Raw genomic sequence first — 5,724 nt, forward strand, 5'->3', positions numbered from 1 at the left:
GCAAGGGGGTGCTTAGGGCACCCTGTGGCTGGGGTACCCAGGGGGCATGCCCGGGTGCCCAGCACATGGCTAGAGGCATCCATGGCACATCCCATGGTGAGGGCAGATAGACGCAGGGGAGGATGGGCAGACGGATGGACGGACTCCTCCCCACCCACAGCAGGGAGGCAGGGCGGGACGGACAGACAGACAGATGCCTCTCGTTAGCCAATGGGGTAGCCTCAGGTGATGCTGGCAAGCCCATTAAAGGGTTTATCAAGGGAGGCAAGGGCTGCCTGCCAGTTTCATCCGAGATGCTGCTTTTGGGCTGGGGGAGCCTAAGCTCCTGCTCGTTAATTAGAAGGGCTTGGAGGTGGTTTGTACCGGCTGGCCTGGCTGGTGAGCAGCCCTGCTACGAGGAGTGATTAGGGACTCTGCAGCCTTTTAGCGAGTTGTCATTAAGCTCCTGATGAGCTCAGGCAAAGAAAAGACTCTTTTGGCTGTGCCTCACACCTCCTGCTCCTGCGCTGACCTGGCTCTGCCTCCTCTCCTGCTCCCCAGCCTCCGGAGCCCAAACGAAGAGGGCGAAGAGTGTGTCCTGGGGATGATGATGGCTCAGCTGTCACCTCGTGTCCTTGGGCTGGGGCAGAGCTGGTGTCCTTCAGCTGCTCTGTGAGATGATGAGCCTGTGGTTATGCATGAGGGAAGCTGGGATGTTCCTGCCCTCGCTGTCTGCCAGGTGCTGAGGAAAATTTGGGGCTGATTAGCTCTGAGAAGGAGGCTTCTAGACTGTGTGTGCAGCAGAGGAGAGGGCTTGGCAGTTGCTTTGGGAGCACCTTGCCCTCAGCTCATTTCCCAGCTGTGGGGTTTCCATTAAGGAAAAGCTGCTTTGGTGTGAGGCTGCTGGAGCCCTGGAGCAGGCTGCCCAGAGAGGTTGTGGAGTCTCCTCTGGAGAGCTTCCAACCCCCCCTGGCTACTGTGCTCCTGGGCAAGCTGCTGTGGGTGCCCTGCTGGAGCAGGGTGGCTGGACTGGGTGATCTCCAGAGACCCCTTCCAAGCACACCCTGCTAGGGCTCTGTGCTTCCTCCCTTGGCTGGGCACTGATGGTGGACCCTCCTCGCTCAGGGGGCATCCTCCCGAGGGGCAATGTCCTTGCCCCATCCTCCTCTTGCCTCCCAGGGCTGGGGCGAAGGAAGGAGACTCAAAGCAGGGAGGGAGGAAAATCTGCTGGACTCTTTTTTTTCCCTGCCCTCCCTTATCTCCCCCTGTCTGCCTTGGCAGAACCTGCTGCAGCTGGGCAGCCTCCTGCCCGCCGTGGCCTGCCTGGCAGGGCTGGCTCTGTATTTATGGCAGCCTTAATTAAATGCTTGCTGTAATCAGCGCCGCGCGTGACCTGCTCCCCGAGCAGGGCTGGGCTCTGCCATCAGCGAGCCAGAGCACAACTGCCACCCTCCCAGGGAACTCCTGATGGAGATTTACTCGTCCCAGGCCTCCCATTCCTCTGCTCTGTGGCATTTTGCAAAGTTCAGGTTTACAAAAGCAGGCAGCGAGCAGGAGAGGCTCCAGGCCCTATTTATGCTCCCTGCACCGCTGCCTCCCTGATGGGGTCTTCACTCCCTGCTGAGCAGCACCAAGGAGGGGGGCTGCCAGCTGGCCCTCTCCTGGGATGCTTTCCCTCTGCCCAAGTGGCTGCTGCTTTCCATCATCCTGCTGCAAGGCCCTTGGAGCTGGAGAGCTCTGCCCCTCGCACGTCCCTGCGTGCCGGCAGGGCTCGGGAGGCTGTGGCTGTGCTGGTGGAAATGCTGCTGGCGTCGTGGGGCTGAACCTGCCTCTAACTCCTGCCCCAGCCTCAGAGTGAGGGAGTGCTGAGGGTGTAGAGGGGACCTGGCAGAGCTGGGTTAGCAGTTGGACCTGAAGGTCATGGAGTCATGGAATGGTTTGGGTTGGAAGGGACCTTAAAGCTCATCCAGCTCCAGCCCCATGCCATGGGCAGGGACACCTCCCACCAGCCCAGGCTGCTCAAAGCCTCATCCAGCCTGGCTTTGAGCATCTCCAGGGAGGAGGCAGCCACAGCCTCCCTGGGCAGCCTGTGCCAGTGTCTCCCCACCCTCATTCTCAAGAATTTCCTCCTCCTCTCCAGTCTCAGTCTCTCCTTTTCCAGCTCAAAGCCATCACCTCTTGTCCTATCTTTACAAGCCCTTGTCAAAGTCCCTCCCAAGAAGGACCTTGAAGGTCTCTTCCAGCCAAAACGATTCCATGGGGCTGCTCCAGCCTTGGGGAAGTTCAGCTGCTCTGCTGACCAAAAGAAGCTTGGGCTGGGAGCTGGTGAGGAGCACAGGGACAGCAGAATCTCTTTAGTCTGTGTCAGCCTCCCAGGGGCTCAGCTCTGGGCACAAAAGCCTTTTTTGGGTAAATTTGAGTTGTCTGCTCCAGGAGGGTCAGGCAGTGTGGGTGCCAGCACCTGGGGATGAGGGTGCCAGCAGGGTGCAGATGGCCCTTGCCCCACCTGTCATGGAGGTGCACTGGCACAAAGTGGTTCCTGGTGGCTTTCTGACCTGCTCTGTGTAATCTGTGCCCAGCTGCTGCAGGCTCTGGTGGTGGGACATGGAGCAACCCACTGAGCTGGGTGACCAAACCTCCTCCTCTTCCTCCTCCTCCTCTTGCCCAGGATGGAGCCAGCCAAGGGAGACCTCCTCTTACCCAGCACTACAGCAGGGGCAGCTCACCCGCCCTGGGGAAGCTTCTGCTGGGAACCGAGCGTGTGCCCGCCTCGCAGCACCAGCCTGGGGTGCACCTGGGCTCGGGAGCACCAGCCCAGCTCCCTCCTCAGCCCCCTGGGCCACCAAGGCAGGTCAGTGGGTGATGGGTGGCAGCAGGTCCCACGGCCCAGCAGCCTGCTGAGAGCTGTCTGTGCTGGGGCTCTGAGCTGGGCTGTGGGAGACGGGGGCCGTGGGCTCGGGCACACCTCGCTCCCGCCCCGCGCCTGCCTTGTCAGGTCTGATCAGGAGGAGGATCAGTCGGGCCCAGCTTTCTCTCCAGATTTAATTAACAGCCCTTTCATCTCTACCCTGAAGGAATCTGCTATCTTCTGTCTTCTTAATTAACGTTCATTAAGCAAATCAGGAGAAGTTTTCTCCTCACCGCTTCCACTACTCTTAACCCTTGCAGGGTGCCCAGGTCTGTGCCAGGGCAGGAGAAGGCTCCTGGGCTGTGATGGCAGCTGGGGACTCAGCACAAGTCTTGGCCACCACCGTGCTTGGACCCAAGTCCTGAGGCAGTGGATGAAGTTTCTCCAGGTACAGAGGACTTCAGCTGACTCTTGGATGTGAGGAGCTCTTCCCTTGCCCGCAGCAGGTAGGGCTGGCCCAAAGCCCTTGGCTGACCTTCCTCCTCCTGCTAGCCACATCAGGGTGGTTGCCAGTCACCAGAACTGGGGTGGCTGTGTGCAGAGCTGGGGTCTCCCACCCCTCAGAGATGACTCAAGGAATTGCTGTGCCTGGGAAAGGAGCTGAGCTTTCCCAGCCAGCCTTCAGACACCAGCAGCAGCCAGTCCCAGAGCAGTCCCAGACCATGACCAGATCCTCTCCAGAGCACCCACCCCGGGGTCAGCAACTGTAGGACATCTTGTGCAGGCCAGGGCTAGTGCCCAGCACCCAGCAGAAGCCTCCTGGGGGTGCAGCTGGATCAGTCTGGGGACGTGCAGCTCCCACACCAGCTGCAGCATCCCCACTGCTCTGTGTGGAAGTGTCACCACCCATTCCCATCAAGCTCTGGCCCATGGGGCAGCTCCCCATGCTGAGTGGGCTGTGCTGGAGGAGGGGATGGGGTTGGGACACTCATCAGCTCTGATGGAATCTGCTGTGCATCCCTTGAGCAGCCACCCAGCCCTGGTTGTGTGGCCTCATCACCAGCATGGACTCCTCTGCAAGGGAAGGGCTAGGCAGGGGAACCATCTTTACAGGGAGGCTGGGGAGAGACTGGCACAGGCTGCCCAGGGAGGCTGTGGATGTCCCCTCCCAGGAGGTGTTCCAGGCCAGGCTGGATGAGGCCCTGAGCAGCCTGGGCTGGTGGGAGGTGTCCCTGCCCATGGCAGGGGGTGGGAACTGGATGAGCTTGAAGGTCCCTTCCAACCCAACCCATTCGATAGATCTCTGAATCTGTGAATCTCTTGGGTGTGTAACGTCCTGAAGAGAAGGAGGAGGAGGAGGAGGAGGAGGGGGCAAACCCATGGCAGGAGAGAGCCTCTCCTGCCCAGAGCTTGCAGCCTCAGCAGCAAGGGGAAAGCAAAACACCTGGGAAGCCTCATCCCTGCAGGACTCAAATCCCTTCCAACGGGTGGTGGAGCTGCACAGGGCAATTACTGAGCTCAGATCCCTTCTCCTCCTCCCTGGAGGCCGGCGGGGGGTTTGCCACCGTCTGCCCGCTCCCAGGCAGCCGGCGCACGGCTCCCGGTGCTGGGAAACTCTCCCTTCCCCGCGGACCCAGCGCCGGCTGTCAGCGCCCGGGTCAATAAATGGTAATGGGGCTTTGAAGCGGCGCTGCCGCGGGAGCCGCGGCCCCTGCCTCTGATTCACAGCCCCCCCGGTGCCCTCCTCCCGCGGCGTGAGCCGGGAGGGGAAGAAAATAAATAAGAGTGGCAGGGAAGGGGAGGAAGGAGATAAATTATAAATGAGGGCTAAGCTTCCAGGCCTCCTGTGGGCAGCTCAGCTCAGCGGGGAGCGGGGGCAGGGACAGCTCTCCCCTGTGTACCCCACTTTGCAAGCATGCCCCCTGTACACTGGGGGGGGTCAGGCTCTGCCCAGGGGTGCAGCATCATTGCCAGCCTGCGCCTCGCCCCATTTGCTGTCCCTCTCCTTCTCTGGAGGCTTTCGAGCCCCATCTGGCTGCGTTGCTGTGTGGCCTGCAGGTGACGCTGCTTTGGCAGGGGGGGTTTGGGCTCCCTGCTCTTCAGAGGTCCCTTCCAACCCCTCCCGTTCTATGCTCGCTGTCCCCATGGGTCAAATCTGCAGGGTGCCACGGCCCCAGGAGAGGTCCCCCCCGGCACAGGCTGCCGTTGGCATTGCCTGAGAAGCTGCTGCTGAGGTCTGGGGAAGCTCTGGGTTTGTCCCCCCCAGGGAGATGCCTCCACAGGGATGTGTCCTGGCCCAGGACAGCAGCAGGCAGGGGTAGGACCCAGACTCGTGGGTGCTGCCATGGAGGTGCTGGAGGGCATCACAGACCCCACAGCCCAGCCAGGCTGGGGGGAGTTGGGGAGCAGTGGGGTCCCCATAAATCAGTGCTGGGGGGGAGCGGGGAGAGGTGGTGCCGAGTCTGCTCCAAAGCCTTTCCCCCACCCCCTCCTGATTTTGGGGGTGTGAGAAAAGTGGGGACCCCCACAGACTGAAGACAACCCCCCCGTGGGGGGTGTGTGTCACCATGGGCTCTTTGGGGCTGAGAACTGGAGGAGCTCAGCTCCATCCTTGCAGGTAAAATCTCCCCCGCCCCCAAAGCAAGGGGTCTGGGGGGCATCCCACTAGAGGGGTCCCATCCTGCCCGGCCCCACTGCCCCAGAGTGGCCTTGGGGAAGCCCAGAGCACGCTCCCTGGGCTCGCACACGAAGCTTTCGACATTCCCAGCAGCTTCCACAAGATGGACCTCGGAGCGAGAGGAGGTGCCGGGCAGGGGGACCCGGCCCATCCCACCCCATCCCAGTCCCATCCCACCCCAGCCCGTCCCGCCTGCTCCCGCCGTGCCATCCGGAGCAGG

Source organism: Dryobates pubescens, chromosome 29 (genome assembly GCF_014839835.1).
Source record: "Dryobates pubescens isolate bDryPub1 chromosome 29, bDryPub1.pri, whole genome shotgun sequence".
NCBI lineage: Eukaryota > Metazoa > Chordata > Aves > Piciformes > Picidae > Dryobates > Dryobates pubescens.